Source organism: Myxine glutinosa, chromosome 3, assembly GCF_964187855.1.
Source record: "Myxine glutinosa chromosome 3, kmMyxGlut1.1, whole genome shotgun sequence".
Lineage (NCBI taxonomy): Eukaryota > Metazoa > Chordata > Myxini > Myxiniformes > Myxinidae > Myxine > Myxine glutinosa.
In genome coordinates this window covers 137,684,857-137,707,197 of record NC_136263.1, presented here as the reverse complement: position 1 = coordinate 137,707,197, position 22,341 = coordinate 137,684,857, and the positions used below count along the sequence as shown (strand labels likewise).

Below are 22,341 nucleotides of genomic sequence, written 5' to 3'. Positions count from 1 at the left end.
TTTGAAGCAATGTTTTACGGCCGGATGCCCTTCCTGACGCCAACCCTTTTTGCCGCCTTTAACGACAAACAGGGAATTACCAGTGAACTGGTACTCAATTAGCCGACCTCGGAAGGATGACAGGCTGAGTCAACCCCCCTGGCGTTAATTCAGCGATCGACCGGGATTCGAACCCAGGATCCTAGGATCCTAAGCCGGCACCCTAGCCGCTAGCCCAACACCAGTGGATAGAAAACATAAACTGTTCAACCTGCCGGAGGGAACCAAAGGAGAACGAATCACCTGGTTTTGATTACGTCCGTTTGAATGAGTCTCTCTCTTCAGAAGACGGCAGTGAAATCCACACGCTGTCCACTCCACCAAAGAAAGCCACTCTTTGGAAGCGTCTGAAGTATAAGTGCTGGAGACGTGACAAGGAGGGGAAGGGTTGTAGCCACGATCAACATACTGTGGAACCAAAGGAGAACGAATCACCTCGTTCTGATGACGTCGGTGTGAATGAGTCTCTCCATTCAGAAGACGGCAGTGAAATCCACTTGCTGTCCACTCCACGGCAGCCTGGCCGCTTCCGGTTCCTCGGGCGAGTGAAGCGTACTTCGATCTCTCCACGGCATCAAAGTTTCAGTGTTTTCCCATTCTTGTCTTTGTCAAATTTCCACTGGTTATTTTACTGTGTACATGTTATTGTGTGTTTCTAGTTAGTATTGGTTTGTAATTCGTACAAACTTGTGTGTAATTAATCGTTTTCTGGGTCGTACCTCGTGCGCGGCCTGGTAACTTGAAGCTTCCCTCCCCCCGTCGGTGTTTTGTCAATTTAAGTTCTTTCCTTCGCTGTATTACTTGTTTCTTTTATTTTATTTTCTCCCCCTCACCTCACCTCCCTAGACAAAGAATTCTATATTGATTCTTTCTCTCCTCCCAGACACGTGCTTGTTCGCTCTCCTCCTCGTCTCGACTTGTGCCCCGCCCCCTGTATCTCGTTTTTCTTCCGCCTCTGCTCCTTTCTCAAATCCACGTTCTCGCTTGGAGACTTTTCCCGGATTGTTTTTCATGGTTTTCATGGTTCTGTTTGGATATTGTTGGAATATGTTAAAACCGCAGCCGTGATGCTGACGCCGCCCCCCCCCCCACCCCCAGAATTTCCATGTTTTAAACGTTTCCCAGTGTGTACCCTGGTCAGAATAGGTACACTGTATCCCTGCGTGTCGTAAGAGACGACTAAGAGGGTTGGCGTCAGGAAGGGCATCCGGCCATAAAAACATTGCCTCAAAAAAGAGAACCATGACAATTACAAGTACATATGGGCAGGGTGCAGCCCGAAGTGGAGATCGGTTTCTGAGGTTTGGGACATGGAATGTAGGGACAATGACAGGGAGATCAGGATAAGTGGTGGAAGTATTGGTCAGAAGAAGAGTGGACATATGTTGTGTGCAAGAGACGAGATGGAAGGGAAGTGGTGTGAGAATGGTGGAGGGTAGGCAGGGACAGAAATACAAGTTTGTGTGGCAAGGGTGCCCGGAGGGCGTGAATGGTGTTGGTGTCCTGTTTTCTGAGGAGTTTGTAGACAGTGTGGTGAGTGTGACTAGAGTGAGTGATAGGTTGATGATGGTGAAAATGATGATTGGAAAGCTCTTGGTGAATGTCATCTCGGGATATGCTCCGCAGGTTGGTCGAAGCGATGAAGAGAAGGACAAGTTCTGGTGTGCGATAGAGAAGCTGATGGAAAACGTGAAAGATGAGGAAGTTGTTGTGGTGGGAGGAGACCTGAATGGACATGTGGGAAGGAGTATGGATGGTTTTGAGGGAGTTCATGGGGGTTATGGATATGGTGTGAGAAATGGAGAAGGTGAAAGGATTTTGGAGTTTGCTGATGGAGCTGATTTGTTGATTTGTAATACTCAGTTCCAGAAAGAGGATAATAAGCTTGTTACATACACGTCAGGTGGGTCGACGACAACCGTTGACTACCTGATGGTGCGTAGGCGAGATAGGGGGCACCTCCGGGACACAAAGGTGATCCCGGGGGAGGAGGCTGTTTCACAGCACCACGTGGTTGTCTGCGACATAAGGGTGAAAGGTGCGAGGAGAGCTTGGCGGGTGAAGTACCAACCGAGAATGAAGGTGTGGAGGTTGAAAGAGGTGACAGTAAGGGAGGCATTAAAAGAGAGGCTGAGTAGGGTAGAGGATGATGTGGTTGAGCTTGAAAGTGGTTGGATGTCAATGAAAGCTAATCTGTTGGGAGCCATTGGTGAGGTATGTGGAAGGACAAAAGGACCACCGAGGCACTCGGAAATATGTTGGTGGGATGTTTAAGTTGGAAAGAAGATTGACGAGAAGAGGAAGAAGTTCAAGCAGTGGCAGAAGGCGAAGGGTACGGGAGCAGAAACAGCAGAGCATGAAAGTTAGAAGTCAGCCAGGAAGGCTGCAAAGAAAGAGGTAGCAAAGGCGCAGGAGGCATGTAGGAAAATGTTCGGAGAACGCTTGGATTCGGAAGAGGGTCAGAAAGCAGTATTCAGGATTGCAAAGCACATAGCGAAAGAGAGGTGTGATGTGATGGGGGTGAGTTGCTTGAAGGATGAAGTGGGACAAATGGTTGTCGACCCAGATGGAATTAAAGGAAAATGGAAAGGATATAGAAATGCTGTTGAATACAGAGAATGAATGGGATGGCAACATATAGAGTAACCCAGTTTTAGGACCGGCAGAGAAGATAACTGAGAAGGAAGTTGAGGAAGCGATAAAAGCAATGAAGAGTGGAAAAGCGGGAGGGCCGACGGGAGTTGTGGGAGATATGTTGAAGGCAGCAGGAAGTTGGGGTGTGAAGAGAATGACAGAGATCTGTAATCTGGTGGTGAAAGAAGGCCGCATTCCAGTGGATTGGGAACTGAGTACCCTCATCCCTCTATACAAGGGGAAAGGTGACCCTCTGGAGTGTGGCTCGTACCGAGCGATAAAGTTATTGGAGCATGGAATGAAGGTATTGGAAAGGGTGTTGGAGAGGAGGATAAGGAAGAAAGTGAAGATCGACGAAATGCAGTTTGGATTTATGCCAGGAAGAGGAACAACAGATGCGATTTTCATTGTGAGGCAGTTGCAGGAGAAGTACATGGATAAGAGGAAGAAGTTGTTTTTTGGGTTTGTTGATCTTTAGAAAGCATTCGATAGGGTTCCACGCAAAGTATTGACATGGGCATTGAGGAAGTTAGGAGTGGAGGAATGGTTGATCAGAGTAGTGATGGCAATGTACAAAAGAGCGCGCACAGCTGTAAGGACGAAGGACGGGAACAGTGGTGAGTTTGAGGTGAAGGTGGGAGTGCATCAGGGGTCGGTACTAAGTCCACTACTATTTGTAGCTGTGATGGAGGTGCTGGCTCAGAACGTAAAGGAGGGTTTACCGTGGGAGTTGTTGTATGCAGATGATCTGGTGGTGATTGCGGAAAGTATGGATGGACTGAAGGAAAAGATGAACAAGTGGAAGGAATGTATGGAGACAAAAGGTCTGAAGGTGAATATCGGAAGACTAAGGTGATGGCAAGTGGTAAAGCATGTGGTGAGGTGGAAAGAACTGGGAAGTGGCCGTGTGCTGTGTGCAGGAAGGGTGTCGGAGTGAACTCCATTCAATGTACAATGTGTGCTGAGTGGGTTCATCAAAAATGTAGTGGTCTGAGAGGGTCATTAACCAGTGTGGCAGCTACATTCAAATGTAAGGTGTGCACAGAGGGAGCTGCAGATGGAGGAAATGTTGAGTTGGATCTTGGAGACGGCGTGAAGCTGGAAGGTGTGAAAACATTTTGCTACCTCGGAGACATGCTGAATGGAGAAGGTGGATCAGACTCGGCAACGGTTGCTCGAGTGAGATGTGCATGGAAAAAGTTTCGGGAACTGAGTGGCGTGCTGATGAGGAGGAGAGTGTCGCTGAAGCTGAAGGGAAAGGTGTATGCTGCATGTGTGAGAAGTGTTATGATTTATGGGAGCGAGACATGGGTAATGAATGTAGAGCAGCAACGAAGGCTGGAAGGGGTGGAAATGCGAATGGTTCGATGGATGTGCGGAGTATTGTTGAGAGAGAGGAAGACAAATGATGAATTGCGAAAGATGATGGGAATATTGCCTGTGATTGATGCTGTGAAGAGGAACAGGTTGAGATGGTTTGGTCATGTATTGAGGAAGGATGAAAGTGACTGGTTGAGAAGAGTGATGGAAGTTAATGTAGAAGGAAGTAGAGGACGGGGAAGACCGAGAAAGACTTGGCTAAAGATGGTGGAAGAAGAAATGCGGGCAAGGGGGTTAACAAGGAGAGATGCAGAAAATAGGGCAAAATGGAGAAGATTGTCATGGGGACCGCAAGGCTAACCCCCGCTCTAGCAGGGAACATGGCCTTAAAATGCATGTTGTTGTTGTTGTTGTATAGAAAGTTCAAACCACCTTTCAAAATTTTCACCTTTTGTTGCCTTATAGCCTGGAATGAAATTACATTAAGTCAGACTTTTTCCACCTTCGCTAGCACATTGTAACCCACAACTTCCAAGTGTAAAATAAATTCTCCAAATTTCAGAAAATTAATTAAAAATACAAAACTAGAATATCTTCATTGGATAAGTGTCCACCCCCCTCGTAATAGCAATTGTAAATTAGCTCAGGTGTAACCAGTCACCTTCAAAATCACACACAAAGTTAATTGGCTTCCACCTGTGTTAAATTGTAGTTATTCTGATTATTTCAGAATAAAATCAGCTGTTCCTGTAGGTTTCCTCTGCTGGGTAGTGAAATCCACAGCAAAGACTCAACCATGAGCACCATGGAGCTTTCAAAAGACCTCCGAGATATAGTTGTGGAAAGGCACAGATCATGGGATGGGTATAAAAATATTTCAAAAGCCTTGAATATTTATTGGAGCACAGTCAAGACAATAATTAAGAAGTGGAAGGCGTATGGTACCACCAAGACCCTGCCTAAATTGGGCCGTACCTCCAAACTGGATGACCAAGCAAGGAGGAGACTGATCAGAGAGACCACCAAGAGGCCAATGGCGACTTCGAAAGAGCTACAGGCCTTTATGGTAAAGACTGGTCACTGTGTGCATGTGACCACAATATAATAATAATAATAATAATTCATTTATTTTGTATAGCGCTTTTCAAGAAGCCCAAAGGCGCTTTGACAGAGTGGAAAACATAATTCATAACAATACATGAAAACAACAATTGCAAAAAGACAAGAATCAATAGGGAAATATTTAAAGCAAAAGGAGGGAGAAGGAGAAGAGATAGTCAGGGGTTAAATGCTGTGGGTTGAATGTTGAATGCAGTGTTGAACAGGTGGGTCTTTCGTGATGTTTTGAATGTGGTGAGTGAGGAGGAGTCTCTGATGGTGTGAGGTAGTGAGTTCCAGAGGGTGGGAGCAGCGATGGAGAAGGCCCTGTCCCCCCAGGATCTGAATTTGGTCCGGATGGAGGGGGTCAGGAGGTTGGTACCAGCAGAGCGGAGGTTGCGGGTGGGAGTGTGTCTGGAGAGGAGGTCAGCCAGGTAGGATGGGGCCAGGTTATGGAGGGCTTTGTATGTCAAGAGGAGGATTTTGTACTGGATTCTCTGGGGGATGGGGAGCCAGTGAAGCTTGTAAAGGACGGGGGTGATGTGGTCATGGGTCCGGGAATGGGTGAGTAGACGGGCAGCGGAGTTCTGAATGTATTTGAGTTTATTGGTGATTTTTGAGGGTGAACCATAGAGGAGGCTATTGCAGTAGTCCAGACGGGAGGTGATGAAGGCGTGGATGAGGGTTTCTGCAGCCGTGGAGGAGAGGGATGAGCGGAGATGGGCAATGTTTTTCAGGTGAAAGAAGGCTGACTTTGTGATCTGTTTAGTGTATTTGTCGAAGGAGAGGGTTTGGTCAAAGATGACGCCAAGATTCCGGATGTGAGGGGAGGTGGATACTGGGATACCGTCGATGTTGAGGGCAAAGTTATGGGTGGATTTTGTGAGCGTTTTTAGGCCAATGATGATTATTTCAGATTTATCACAGTTAAGCTTGAGGAAGTTGATTTGAAGCCAGGATTTTATTTCAGTGATGCAGTTTGTCAGGATAGAGTGGGTGTCGGTGGAGACGGACTTGGTGGAGATGAAAAGCTGGATGTCATCGGCGAAGCAGTGGAATTGGAGACCATGACGGCGGATTAAGTGACCGAGGGGGACAGGTAAAGGATGAAGAGGAGGGGGCCAAGAACTGAACCTTGGGGGACACCTTGGGGGAGGGGAGCAGTGGGGTATTTGCAGTTATTGATGGAGATGAACTGGCGTCTGTCAGAGAGGTATGATTTAATCCAAGAGAGGGCAGTGCCGGTAACGTTAAAGGTGGATTCAAGTCGGGTGAGGAGGATGGTGTGATCGATGGTGTCAAAGGCAGCGCTGAGGTCGAGGAGGACGAGAATGTTGAGGTTGCCAAAGCACTCCAAATATCCAAAGCACTCCACAAATCTGACCTGTATGGTAGGGTGGCAAGAAGAAAGCCGTTACTCAAAAAGCCCACCTTGAGTCTCGTTTGAGGTATGCACAAAACCACTCCGGAGATTCTGAAGCCATGTGGCAAAACGTTTTGTGGTCTGAAGAAACCAAGATGGAAATTTTTTGTTTAAATGCAAAATGTTACGTTTGACGCAAACCCAACACATGACATCACCCAAAGACCACCTTCCCTCCTGTGAAGCATGGTGGTGGCGGCATCATGTTATGGGGATGTTTCTCATCAGCAGGGACTGGGGCACTTGTTAGGATAGAAGGGAAAATGAATGTGGCAAAATACAGAAATGTCCCAGAGGAAAACCTGCTGCCCTCTGCAAGAAAGCTGAAATTGGGACGGAGGTTCACCTTTCAGCATGGCAATGACCCGAATCACACAGCCAAAGCTACATTGGATTGGCTAAGGAACAAAAAGATAAATGTCCTTGAATGGCATATCCTAACAGACTGACCACTGTAATTGTTGTCAAAGGTGCTTCCACCAAGTATTACCTCAGGGGATGGACACTTATCCAACCAAGATATTCTGCAATTTGTAGAATTTGTTTTTTATTTGGAAGTTGTGGGTTACGATGTGTAAATAAAGATGAAAAAAGTCTGATGTAATGCATTTTAATTCCAGGCTAAAAGGCATCAAAAAGTGAACATTTTGAAAGGGGGTGTAGACTTTCTATAGGCGCTGTGTACTGTATATGCCTGGTGTTGGCTTAACGGTTGAGTAACATCTTAGGGTCTTGAGTTTGAGCACCCGTCGTGCCGTTAAAATAACACCAGGTGGGTTAACTCAGCCTGTCATCCATCCGATGTTGGCAGAATGACTACCAGCTTGCTGGGGTAATATATTGTTGCGGATCTGCCGCCGGCCTTCTCCCCTTGCCAAGGCGGGATTAATCCCCTTGTCTTTACTGACCTGGCGCGACCCGAGACCTATTATGTCCCTTCCAGACAGCGCTAAATAGGGTTTCAGGACCAAATTCGCTGTTACCTAAGTACTAGCGCTGCCCTGAAGCGAGGAAATAAGCCTGGCACGAACCACGTGTGTTGGTGATACGCCGAGCGGTTGCGTGCACGTGATCCGCACCGTTATAGATGGTGCAACCCGATTCAAGCGGTTCTATTCGTACCACGCTTAGCCAATGGAGAAATCACGGGAACGATCGAATCAGAAGGAAGAACAGAATTTATTTACACGATACAAGGATTGGTAGAAGGAAAGGGACACAGAGCAGCCTTATACAGTCTTACTTAATACCCCTGGACAAACAGGCCCGTCTCACACACACACTCACACGGGGATTGCTGATCGGCAGGATGATGTTCACCAGCTCCGCGGTGGTCGTACAGGATCGGCTCCGTGCAGCTCTCTCCGGTCCCCGGCACGTCCCGTGGAGATAGAGGCAGGAGAAGGCAGGAGCTCGTAGCGTGTCGCCTGAACAATCGGGTTATATCTCTGCGCACGGTAGAGGGCGATCTTTTGCGTGACTTGCGGTTATTCACTCGCGGTTATGGCCGCGTTCACTCGTGTGGCCGAAATGCGCTATCTGCGTTACCGGCGCATCTGGCTGCGCCCGCGTACATGTACGGCCAACGCCTCTTCCTCTATCCCCTGGCGCGCATGTTCTATTGCGAGGGTCAAAGTTCAACAACGGCGAGTGATGCAAATTCTCTGGCACAGTCCTCTTGTGCCACTGGTGCAAGTCAAGTCCTGCTTGTAAGTCCTTTCGAGGGCTTTTCGTATGGGCTTATATAGACCCGCCCCGCGAACCTTCTGGAACTCACCAGACTCTCTTCACCACGCCCTCTCACGCCATTCCGCTCGAGCTCTGATTGGCTGGTGCCTCTTACCACCTGATTGGCTCTTACCAATGGTGGCTCTTACCTGGTGGCTCTTACCAGGTAAGACCTGGCTGGTGGCTCTTACCAACTGCTCTAATTGGCTGGTGCCCCCCCACGCCGCTCACCCCGACCCCGCTCCCCTCCTTCACCTTTCTAGGCCCTGCTTCGTGTTAACTTGACTAGGCGACAGCCAAATGGGACGCGGGATGGATTGCGCCCATAGAGGTAGAATGGAGGTTGGAGCAAAATGATTGGGGGGCTATTCTCCTGTCTTTACACAACGCAGGTACTAAGAGGGGAAATGGCCTATTCTTACACATACTAAGACATAACTATACTACAAATGGGCCTATATATGTTGCTCGTGTGACTAACTATGGGGGGCAACCCTTTAACCTTTAATGACTTCAATGTGCCAATCTCAAAACCGCAGAAATATGCTATTTGAGTGCCCGGCATAGGAGTGGCAACCCATCCAGGATTGTACTCCTTAGCCAATTAAACTGCCTCAGTAGCTCCGATGCTCCTCACGGCATGAAATAAATGGTTATGATTAGCCCCTACTACGCGTAGCAGAGCCGGGGTTTTACAATCACTTCTGTGTGTATGTCTGTCTGTCTGTCTGCATGTATGTCGTGTGTCTGTGCGGGCCGTAACTTTTTTTTTACCATTTTAGATATTATCATCAAATTTTCAACAAAGCTTCATTGACAATATGGAGAAGATAAATTAATAATTTTGTCAAAGGATCAAAGATCACCCTCACCTAAACTCATCATTGTTCATCAAATTGACCTGAAATTTCAATTTACCATTTGAGTTTTGTTATCAAATTTTCATAAATCTATATTATGAGAATATGATTGGAGAAGGCAAATTAATAATTTGGTCAAAAGGTCAAAGGTCAGAATCACATACAATCATCAATTTCCATCCGATTGACCTGGAATTTTAAGAAATTTCACCTAGAAAGCTCAAAGGTCAAGGCTGCATAAACTATTTTCATTTTGTATTTTTTTACTGTTTTTCGTCATGTTGAACATACGAAAGAAGAAGAAGAAGACATCTGAATACAAATGCACGTTGACGGGCTTTTCATTTTCAAATGCTTTCTAGTTATTATTATTATTATTATTATTATTATTATTATTATTATTATTATTATGTATATATGTATGTATAATGCTTATTTTGATTAACCTTGCCAGCCCTTGCTGCGAATTATTCCATAAAAAGCAATCGGAAAAAGCCCGTCTTGCACTTTTCTAAATCCCGCTTTGAGATAGATCGTGTTGAAAAGTCCACTTTGTGCACTTTGTCTCTGGTGGGTGTTATCACTGCTAAAATGTTTTCACTATTTATTACAGCCAAACTTGATTGCCTTTGCCATAAACAGCACCAAATATTAGTTGGAAAGACTGTGTTCCCATCTGATTGTTTGACGCCAGAATTGAGTAGGAAATAAAAGGATAACACTGCACATGTGACCTTATTTTGGAGTCTGTTGCAAGCCTGCATCACTCTGTCAATCCAGAAGCAGACTTAAGATGAAAAATTATTGATGGCAGTCACTCCGTCACTGAAACCTTGTGCTCTTGAATCTATTTCCTTTTTCATCGAATTTTTATTTTTTGGTTATGGCCTTACATTTTTCACACTATTTTTTAATGATCCCATCTGAGTATTTGTCTCATGATGTCGGTATCCCAGTTTCAAATCCTTAAAAATTCAACAACAATCTAGTTAGCTTTCTCAGCATGAGGAAAGTTGGCTTATTCTCCGTCTTACTAATCTCTGATCATTAGTTTGGCTTCTGCTCCAGATATTCTACCAAGGATGTATTGCTTATTTTAACTCCACAATGCTTGGATGCTCCAAATCTCAAAGTTAGGGCTATCTGGATATCTCTCGAGCCTTTATATTGTCTGGCATCCAAACTTACTTTCCATGCTATCTGCCCATCTTATTCAGGTGGCTATCATTGAATGGTTATCCAGCTTTTATTTCCTCTGTAAGTGGAAACAACCAGTTGCTTTTGGTGGTATTCTGTTTTATTATCTTCCTCTTGAGGTTGCTGTTCTGCAAGACAGCATTTTCGGACTAGCTTTGTCCTTGGTCGACATCAATGACTTCTTCACTTTCCTGGAAAACATTTTATACTATTTTCCGAGTAATTTCGTACTCCAGTGCCTTCATAAAGTAATCACACCCCTTGACGTTTTTTACATTTTGTTGTGTTACAGCCTGAATTTAAAATGGATTAAATTGAGATTTTTTTTGTCACTGATCACCACATAATACCCCATAATGCCAAAGTGGAATTTCTTTTGTTTGGAATTTTTTACAGAATAATTTAAAATGAAATACAGAAATATCTAATTTACATAAGTATTCAGCCCCCTGAGTCAATACTTCGTAGCACCACATTTGGCAGTGATTACAGCTTTGAGTCTTCTTGGGTATGTTTGTATCAGCTTTGCACATCTGGATTTTGGGAGTTTCTCCCATTCTTCCTTGCAGATTTGCTCACGCTCTGTCAAGTTGGATGGGGAACGTCCAACTTCAACAACTTGAACAACAATCTTCAAGTCTTTCCACAGATTCTCAATGGGATTCAAGTCTGGAATTTGGCTGGGCCACACAAGGATAAGGACTTGTCCTGAAAACATTCCAGTGCTGCTTTGGCTGTATGCTTGGGGTCATTGTCCTGTTGCAACATAAATCTTTGCCGCAGTCTAAGGTCTTTTGCACTCTGAAGCAGGTTCTCCTCAAGGAGTTGCCAGTATTTGACTCCATTCATTGTCCTCCCTATCCTTACAAGTCTCCCAGTCACTGCCGCTGAAAAGCATCCCCATAGCATGATGCAGCCATCACCATGCTTCACGGTAGGGTTGGTGTTAGATGGGTGATGAACTTTGCTCGGTGTCCACCAGATATATCACTCTGCATTCATGCCAATGAGTTCCATTTTCATCTCATCAGACCACAGATTCTTTTTCTTCATGTTTTCAGAGTCTTTCACATGCCTTTTTGCAAACTCCAGGTGTGCTGTCATGTATATTTTTCTCAGGAGTGGCTTCTGTCTACTCACTCTCCCATAAAGTCCTGTAAAGGGTGCAATATCTGGAGCTCTTTGGCCTCACTATCAGTTACAAGCTGGGCAGAACAATAGAACATGCCCTCCAAGTTGGCCTAATGGACTGGCCAAATGACCATAGAGTATGGCTTCCCACTCTGGACTGGCACAGCTACTTTCTATCTTGTTCCTTTGGAAGCAGGCAAGTGCACGGTTTTTATATTATTGGTATCATCTGGCAGGAGGCTCGTTTTCTATGGTCTGTTTCCTGCCCAGTATGGGCACATCATTGGACTCTGTTTTCTCTAGACCAGTGGTTCCCAACCTTTTTGTACTTGCGACCCCTTTCTCAAAACCCCGAAACACACGCGACCCCCCTGCCATCAGCCCTTTCAGTTTTACAAATTTTTCCAAAGAAGGAAAAGGGAAGAAAGAGAAAACAATCATTAATTCATCAATTTTTACAAATTTTACTACAATATTCCTTGCGGCAAAAAGGGTTGGCGTCAGGAAGGGCATCCGGCCGTAAAACATTGCTTCAAAAAGGGGACCAAAAAACAACAACAACCACGGTGCCCGAAAAAGGCCAACCCCCGCTTTGCGTTGAAAAATGGCCTCTAAATGTGGTTATTTTATTTTTTATATTCCTTGCACATTATAAAATTCGGCTAATTTTAGTTAGTTCGTCAAACCAAGCTCATCATTTTTTCTCACTGCCATCCATCGTCACACAATCCATGATCGTCATCACTAACATATCATCATCTCTCCAACCTAGCTAGTGGGATGGTTGGGGTTGCATCTGAGCAGCGAATCTTGGAATTCGTGGCGGGGTGTTTGTAAGAGCCAATCTCATGTCATCCTCGACATCCAATCTGTTCCTGGTCTTCGTTTTGATGTGGACGAGGGTAGAAAATCCGGCCGGCCTTGTAGAGGTAGGTGGAGGCAAATGGAAGAAGAACACGTAAGGCCAGCATGCTGACTTTGGAATATGATTGATGCATACATAGTGCACCAGAATTGAGTCACCGATTTCTCTTGGAACAGGTCACCGCCGGAGAGTCGTTCCGTAGATCCAAGAATTCATCTTGGACTTCGTCGGGGAGGCTGGATACGTCAAGTGTAGCAGAGAAAGGGTTTCTTACCAGTGCCACCTCTTCTCCTGTGAGCTCAGGGAAGTATCACTGGAATTCCTTTTCTAAGGACTCAAGGTGTCCGGTAATCTCATCCTTTAGGAACTGATCTAGTTCGCCCTCAGACTGACTCATCCATCACTCCGCAGAGTTTTTCAAACATGGCGATGTTCCCAAGATTGACTTTCCGACGCCAGTTCTGCAGTTTGGATATGAAGGCCCGTAGATTGTCTTGAAATAGGAGAACATGTGTTTCCCTTCCCTGAAATTTCAAATTCAGCTTGTTCATCTGGTCGACAATGTCTGCCAAGTACGCAACCTGTTTATTCCACGTTTCATCATCAAAGTGAGCCAGAAGATCTCTCTTTTCTTGCACTTCCAAAAAGAACCGGATTTCGTCTTTCAGCTCGAAGACTCGATTCACAACGTTCCCTCGCGACAACCAGCGTACAGCCGTGTAGAAGAGAATGACCTCATGGTCAGCATCCATGTCTTTGCAGAGTTCTTTGAATAGACGAGTGTTGAGTGCCCCAGCCTTCACGTAATTCACAATTTTGATCACAGAATCGAGCACTTCCCGCAGAGTGGCAGGAAGTGTCTTACTGGCGAGAGCATATCGGTGGATCATGCAGTGGATGCCCTTAGCTTGGGGAGCCAGCTCCTTCACTCTTGTCTGGAATCCTGACTTCAATCCTAGCATAGCTGGTGCTCCGTCCATACAAACCCCGCACACGTTTCCCCATTGCAGACCCTCGGTATGAAAAAAGGTAGAGACCTTTTCCATGACGTCAACAGCTTTTGTAGTGGTTTCAAGTGCACTACAGAAGAGGAATTCTTCTTTGATGTCGTCTGAATGAATGTACCTCACGAAGACAAGCAACTGAGAACATGAACTCACATCCGTTGATTCGTCGAGTTGAAAGGAGAACAACGGAGAATCTTTGAAATCATCCAAAACCTGCTCTTTCACATCCATAGACATATGGGAAATACGCCTCTGAAGAGTATTATTCGACAAAGATACTTGCTGCATCTTCTTCCCGCTGGCTTCCCTGAGAACGAGCTTCACCATCTTCAACATGCAGGGTTTGATAAGTGTCTCTCCAATGGTGTGAGGCTTTTTGTGTTTGGCAATTTCCAACGCAACTTCATATGAGGCCTCCACTGCTGCTGCACTATGTTGCTGAAAAGACCCACTAGCATCGAGCTTTTAATGTTTGAGAAGAAGCTCATGGCGTTTGAAGAACTCCAAATCCTTCTCTGCGTGCTCCGGATGCTTCGACTCTAGGTGACGTTTGAGTTTCGAAGGTTTCATCGACTCCACACTCAGGACAACATGGCACAAGACGCATTGTGGTTTCTCGACGGCCTTGTTGGCGAGTACTGTGGTGAAGCCAATGTTGAGGTAGTCTTCCGAGTATTTGCGCCTTTTAGCCATTGCTTCAAATCTGTAAATACAAAAACCCGGAAATAGATTATGTTCATCTCATATCGGCAAGACATCAAAAAGAGCGAGAGAAAACTATAGCCAACTCCACCGGCACAACATTATGTTGTGTGTTCTAGGTATCAGCGAAATGAAAGTTTTTGTAATGTTCCCTTCTCCCAAGGCTTCTCGACCCCCGCAGCCCACCCAGGGGATCGCGACCCACAGGTTGGGAACCCCTGCTCTAGACACACTAGTGGTCTCTCTTCCCTCCATTCACCTGGAGCCACCATAGACTGTACACATTCTTGAAACCCAAAATGACTTACCTTTACCATGTCCAAAATGGATTTTCACCTCCATTGCTTCATCCCTTTATTCTCTAGTCTGTGGAACTGACTCCCTGTTAGTATTGCTTTGTGTTCTTCTCTCCCGTTTTTAGAGAGTGCAGTCCATCATCACCTCATGCTTTCTCCCACATGCACCTTCAATCTCTTCTTATGTCATGAGCACTCCCTCCCCCATTTTATTTTTATGTCTCCGCAGCTGAAGGCACCAAAGGTGTTATGTTTTTGGGTTGTCCATCCAGTTGTGCGTTTGTCCGTGCATGCGTACCAGAATTTTGTGACCACGATAACTTGTGAACTGCTGAAGGAATTTTGACAAAACTTGGTGCAATTTTGTACAACTCGCTGGAGTACCTGACTTTGCCCAGTGCTCTTCTAATCCTGTTGGCATTTTGAAGAAATGAAGCTTTGATTTTTTTTCTTTCTATTTTTGTGGGGGCCTAAACACTTCTCTACATTCTGTGAAGGAATGGGGTTGGGGAATCATTTAATATTACCTTTTACACAGCTACAAAGGCTTTTGCACTGTAGCATTTGGAATCTGAAAGTTTGCCAATTATCCATTCGGCCATCTCTGAAAAAATGGTCTCTCTCTCTCTCTCTCTCTCACACACACACACACACACACACACACACACACACACACACACACACACACCTCTATTATACAGAGTTGGCATTTAATATGGAATTTTTTTTTGTGGGGGTGAACTTACTTTTCAAGATGTCTTGGAACCAAAAGTTCATTGGAATTATGTTGAAATTATTCTAGATTTTGTTAATGTGACCTTTAAAAGAAACAAAAACCACATTTGACATTTCGAAACAAATAAATTGATCCTTGAAAGTGATGAAAACTGATATCGAACTCAATTCATGGACAGTACTGTGTTAAACTTCTGTACGTTTTCCAGAAGTATCTCTTTATTTTGCACATTAGCCAAAAATTTTTTTAACAAAAACAAAAGTTAAATTACGACTGGGATTACGGACAGTAAAATTACAGTTCAGTACTTCGTGTAACCCCCACGAGCATTCAGGAGAGCACGTACACGTTGAGGCATGCTGTTCACGAGATTTGCCAAGGTTTGGACAGGAATCGCTTGCCATGCAGTGACAATAGCCTGCTGCAATTCACGCACAGAGGTCAGCTGCTGGTCCAAGTGGTCGATTTGACGCGTTAATTCTGCCCACAAGTTCTCTATCGGATTCATATCCGGGGACATGGCAGGCCACTCCATATGCTCTACACCATGGTCAGCAAGAAAGTGTTGGATCATACGAGCACGATGAGGCCGTGCATTGTCATCTTGGAAGACAAAGTTTCCTCGAAAGGCTGCACGAGCAAATGGAAGCAATGTTTCTTCAAGAATGGCCCTGTACTTGAACTGGTTCAGGTTTCCATTCAGAACAACCAGGTCAGTTTTGCCCCCTGCATGAAAAGCAGCCTAAACGGTCACCCCACCACCTCCAGCTTGGACTCTTGGCACGATACAATCTTTGTTGTAGGCTTCATGCACTTGCCTGCGCACTCGGACGCGGCCATCTTGACGATAGACCAAAAATCTAGACTCGTCACTGAAGATCACGTGATTCCAGTGTCCTGGCTGCCATTGATGGTGCTCTCTGGCCCACTGCAATCGGCGCTGGCGGTGTTGTCTGGTCAGGCGTGGCTTTCTCAGGGGACGCCTGGCACGATAGCCTGCTTGAACCAGTCGTTGGTTGACTAGCCTTCTGGATACAGGCACATTTGTCAGTTGCTGCCACTCAGCCCTAAGCCGATTAGCTGACTTGGTACGGCCATTGCGGACTACCCGGTGCAGCTGGCGATCATCCCTCCTTGTGGTTCTGCGGGGACGTCCTGGTCTCGGTATTGGAATAGGGACAACCCTCTGAGCATTTCGTTTCAGGATCTTTGACACCTGACCTTGAGTGATGCCATACTGCCGAGCAATAGCATGCTGTTTCATGCCGTAATTTCGTAAAGCCACCACTCCATGACAAACAGCATTGTCGAGTTGACGGACCATCTCCAGAGGAAGCGGCAATAACTTTTGGAGACGTGCAGCAGTTGTTTTCCACTAATACAGAACACAACAACCCTTGTATACCCGACTGTGAAGCCAATCATCAAATGCACCTGTCCGTACATTTTGCCACGCCACCTGTGATATAATCCTGTTGTTGACTTCTTGCTGCGACAGACAATCAGTGACATGGTTCTTTTAACAAATAAATCACCAAAGTGTAAAAGAAACTCACCAGATTGATATACTGAGTTAAGAAAGTAAACCCAAGTCAAGAAAAAAAAAAAAATCCATATTAAATGCCAAGTCTGTAGTTGTAGATTATTCAAAGATTAACTGATTAGATTTTGGTTCAAAAGGTCGAAGGTACAAAGGTCATGAGACTTTTCATTGCCAATCTTTATTACCTCAATAACTGGTGAACCAAAGAAGGGATTTCAACCAAACTTCGCACAAGTATGGACTGCGATATATATAATTTTGGTTTCAACAGGTCAAAGGTCATATGCCCTTTGAAAATAATCTTTCAAGTCATAACTCGAGAAGTATCTGATGTTTTCCTTTGTCTACGTATCTCTCTTTTCTCTCTCTCTCTCTCCCTCTCTCTCTGTCTCTGTCTCTCTCTCTCTCTCTCTCTCTCTCTCCCCCCCCCCCCCCCCTTGCTGGGACGTGGTGAGTCATGGGTGGGTGGGTGGGTCTCTCATTTGACCTTTAATTTTCCATGTAACCTTCAAAGGTAACAGTGGGTTGACATCTAACATGTGCAGAAGCATATCCATTGACGCATTCACATCAAATTCTATATATTTCCTTTTTCTTCCAATCCTTCCATCCCACCCCTCAGTTTGTGTTGTCGTCAGAGACCCTTCATATGGAGACGGTTACAAAACAACATTTTGTACACATTGGTCCATCTTCAAGTAGTTCTTTCTTATTTTGTATTTTCCTACGGAAGGCACATGCATATGAGAAAAAAGATTAATTCATAATTCATTCATTAAATTCATCAATTTCATCTGCAGCCTCTGGCTGCTGGTTATATCATTGCTGGGAAGCATGACTTTTGCACTGATGCAGTGCTCCCTGGAGGTTAGGGCAGGGTTTTGGACTTTGGCGAAGGTACTGGCAATAGCTTAGCTTATGGGAAGGACACCGTGTGATCTTTAACGTCCTCCAACGAATGCTTGCAGACAGGTCGCCCAGTTTAACATCTGTCTGAGAGACGGCACTCGCATTGATGCCTTGCACTGCATATGAGACACCAGGATGACAGTTTATCTCTGGGCCAAACTTCAAACCCAGGCTAGACACCTTAGAGGCAAGTGTGCATACATCTAGGCCATCCTGCCAGCCCATGTGGAAAAATTGAACATTATAGCAATTGTGACCTTTGAAATAACATATGTGAAGAATGCTTGTGCATATTTGTTTGGTCACGCAGACTAGTACAAATCTGTTTGGTCACAGTACTTTTTGTTTTTTTGAAATGAAAACATTAATTATACTGGAAATCTGTGTGAGCCTCCGTCAAGTGCAAGTAGAAGACAAAAACATGTTGAACAGCCTTTCTTTTTTTCTATTAGCAAAATTTGTTGGTTGATATTTATGAGTTTGACATGAAAAGGGTAAATTTCGTTTCGCATTCTTTGAATATTTAGTCAGGAAGTTACAATTGGGATTAAAGTTAGCATCAAAATGCAATGTCACTTTTTTGGTGGGCTTTTCAAATCTTGTGCTAACATTCAGCTGGCTGTTAAAAAAACTACCGGTGATGTCACAATGGGCCAATTGCCCTTCCTGCTGTTTCAATGATAATGTACCAAATTGCAGGAACATGATTGTGCCCGGAGTCTCTGCTCGTACAGGGACCCCGCAGCTGGCAGAATAACCGCAGCTTGCCTCAAAGGGCTCGGCCTGTTGGACTGACACACATGATGCCATCACTATTCTCTTGCACCTCTCGAAACTCATTGCTGCTATGATAGATTGAAAGCATAGACAAAATTGTTGTCAGAGGAATGCCATGGCAAACAACCGATGTCCCCCACTGACATGGAAATCCTGTACTGAATTACTGTGCAGCAGTTGCAGCATTGCTGTGCAGGGATACTCGTGTTCCCCACATGATGAATCATGCACTGCTTTTGCAGAGTTTTAACATGCTTGCTTTGCTGCTTTGACTTACAAAGAATTGTTTTGCTGTTTCCAGCTTAATTTCTGGCCAAATTGACTTTCCAGTTCTTAATTATTTAGGTCCTTGGCCGAAGCTTGAAAACAACACTGTGAACTGGACTGTAAGTGCCCTTGGCATGCTGCATTCATGAGATTTGCTGCTTGCTCTCGCTGGCTCTACGCATTGGGCTCTAACATGGATAAAGCTTTCAACTGTCAAAATATAGTTACTATTGGCAGAGTCCATAATCACCAATATTGAAAGAGCTGCAAAGCAAAAGACACAAAAGCACAACTGTCTTGCAGTTTTGGCCGAAAGGCAAAAAGCACCGACTGAGCCTTTGCCTTTTGGCATAATCCTTCAACTGGTTATGCTTTTGTGTCTGCCGGACCATGTCTGCCACGCTATTGCTCCTATTTTCTATTGTTACTGCTCAGCAAAAGCATTGTATTTGACTTCCCTTAAATTCATTGTTTTTCAGCTTGCCGCTGGGCTGTTTTACTTTTGTTGCATATCGCCCATTTCGACCTGCTGCTGCGGACACCGAGTTTAAAACTGTTAAATTCAGTTGTTGATGTAAGCTTTCGCAAAGCTATTGGACTTCCAGGCTGCCCTTTTAGTTTTGGTGGTGGCTCATGACATTGGGGCTACAATGATGCCCCTTTGCCTGCATGGCCCCTCTTTCTGCCTCTTTCCTTTTGTTTCCACATGATTGGTGCTATGCGAGTCAGCAGGATTCAAGTGAAGCAGGCAGAGAAAGCAAGGTTTGTCCTTCCAACCAAGTGATCACAAACAATGAGAATTTGTGTACCATGAGGTTGCTGAGGCTCACATATTTGAATATGTTGCTTTTGCTGCACAAGGTAAAATCACAACCTCTTGAAGAGCTCTTTAAAGAAAGTGTACACTTAGGTTGGTGAGGGAATAGCTGATGAAGAAGGGTAAAAGGTTGGTGCAGCAGTTATATTTTCATGCTGAATGAGGGGTAATCGGGGGGTGGGGTGGGGGGTGGTAGGGGAGTAAGGGGTGCGGTACTCAGTATTAAATTACCATTGATGAACATCAACCAAGCCAATTCTGATAGTATACTACTTCCATTTTAATTGAGCAATCACTCTTATTTTATTGATCGACAACTGTGTTAGGCCACAGGATTACCGATTGACTAATACATTCTGTAAGAATTTTTAAAATAAATTTATTTGCCGTGAAAGTGTTTTTCTCTTTGCAAACCATTTACAGTAATACCCCGGTTTGTGGGAAGGATAGGTGCCTGATAGATTCATGCAATGGCAATTTCGCGCAGAACGGGGCTCGTGTTAATGAGGTTACATGGACCAGCCAGCCACGCTATTTCCAGAGTAGAAACACTACCTCCATGGACATCTGATATATATGTATATATATACGCGTATACAATAAAGCTACAATATGTTTTTTTCGTGGTTGCCAACATACTGTCCATGGATTGGCCATATAAATATTTATGACCACCCTCTCCCCCAAAAATAAGACATTAATTTTTTTTTCTTATTTCAACTGTCAAAATTTGATTATTTTAACGCCCCCCCCCCCCCCCCCTCCCTCCCTAGCGTTATGTTCTGGTCATAGAACCTCCAAAAATATGTGTTTGACCAGCATTTCCTGTTTTGCTGTAATAATGTTTTTGGAACTGGCCATTTTCGAGAGTTTACTTCTTTTCTCTAAAATTAATCAACCGACTTTGATTATTTTTTAATAAAAAAACATTTTGCTGATAGTTGACTTCAATTTTAATGTGACTTTATAAAGTTAATTGATGTACATATTTTATTTGTCAGTAAAGTTGTGGTGCCCAAGATCTTACTTTTTCTTTTTTTGTGTGTTTAACTCTGCTTGAAATAATTCCTTGCTTGCTTAAAACCAGGTGTTGTTCAACCATTTACAATTTACTGTCTACAAAATTGTTTACGTAATTTAACTTTTGGAAACATTGAGTTTGGTAATTAATAATCATTTAACCTGTAATCTTCTTTTCTTAGAGGGTGGAGAGACTAAAAGAGGTTGAACTGCAACTCATAACATGATTGGTAAAGGCAGGCAGGTAAAATAATAAGTACAGGAAGGGAAAGGGTAAAAGGTATGCTGTACCACCTCTAGGAGTGTAAATAATAATATGGAGGACCTTAAAGAGAAAGTAGGTAGCAAGCAGTCTGGTAGTGTTGCAGTAAGAAAGATGTGGCTTGATGAGGAGGTAAATTGGAGGACAGGACTATAAAGGCTACAAGATGTATCAGTGAGATAGGAAAGAGAAAATATGAGCTGGGGTGTAGCAATCTGGATAACAGTATTGTATCGAGAAAAAGGGAACACATTAAGGAGAGAATTAATGTGGAAGGTTCTATGTGGATATAGATTAGAGATGATAATAATAGTAAGGTACTCGTACGATGCTTTTATCGGGCTCTTGGTCTGAGGGAGGGGCAAGATAGAAAGGTTCATAAAACATTTATAAAGGCATGTGGTAAGGGATGAGTATTGATTACTCGGGCTTTTAATACACCAGAGATAGATTGGGTCCAGGAATCACGAAAGCACAGAGCAGATGAGGATTTTTTAGGTCTAGTCCAGGATTGCTTTTTAAACCAGTTTGTATCGATAAGCCCACAAGAGGTTGTGCGTTTATTAGGTGTCAAATTGACAGCACTGGATCCCTTTATAAGTAATTAGCTGAAGTATCCGGCCCTTGACCGGGGAAATTCAATGCAATATGTCAGAATCAAAAGTATATTGGTAGGCCAGAGGTAGATCACTTCCATGCAAAGTTTGTTTTTATGACGTGGGAATGCAAAAGAGAAACAATAAAATAAATTTGAGTAATTAACATCAGTAGTTGAGCCCGTGTAATTTCCGCGCAACATACGGAGAGGATTACAGGTGGGGGAGCATGAACACGTAAATGTTAAAATTAATAACACGTCTTACATTACCATGGACACTGAAACAGTTTCTGATTGACGCATACTTTTACAGGAATTTTAAGGTGAATTATGAATACCCTGCAATGCAGGTATGAATACCCTGAATACCCCGGTAATGTAAGACATTAGTGTAAGACCATATGGGGAAACTTTGATGACCATGAGCTATCCATAAATATTATTCAATTTCATTTTTATTTCACCAGCAGTGTTTTTTTAGGTATTGGAACAGTTTTGGAGGGTGAGAACATGACATTTCAGAAAGAAAAAAAAAGTTGTGGACCATCCTAATATATATATATATAAATATATATATATATATATATATAATTTTTTTAGCCAAACATAGCCCTCGACCTTCCTCTGGATAAACGAAGGGGCCATTCAAAATTTGGTTGCACTGGTTCCTGCATGGTTTCAAATGCATAAAAACCACACAACCAAACAAACAAACTTTTTTCTTTATATAAGTGGGCTAATGAATGCAGATGAGTGCTTGTTCCGAATAAGTTTTATTCATCAATCGAATAAATGGGCAAACCCATGAGTAGGAGAAAAACAAAAATAAATAAACCAAAAGCCACCAAAAAACAAAACCCCCTGGTGACAAAGTGTCTCCGTAACCGCAGTCACAGGTCACACAGTGCTGCGAGTTTAAATGAACATCCATTTGGAAATCGCTCTGGCCGAACAGCATGTTAAATCGCAAGATGGTACGAGATAGCAAACAGCATTATGGAGAAGACAGGGAAACTTATTTTATAAAGAGGTATAGAAAAGCGACGAAACCAACATCAAATATATAAATTTCAACGATCTATAACAGCAACGATTGTTTCAAGAAAAACATT

At 44.0% G+C, this 22,341-nt stretch overlaps 1 protein-coding gene across 3 annotated transcripts in view; it reads left to right on the top strand.

Moving 5' to 3' along the window:
* The window catches only part of MARCHF5 (membrane associated ring-CH-type finger 5), a 366,957-nt gene that overhangs the window by 137,002 nt on the left and 207,614 nt on the right, over positions 1–22,341 (top strand). The gene's annotated exons all lie outside the window — the stretch shown is intronic.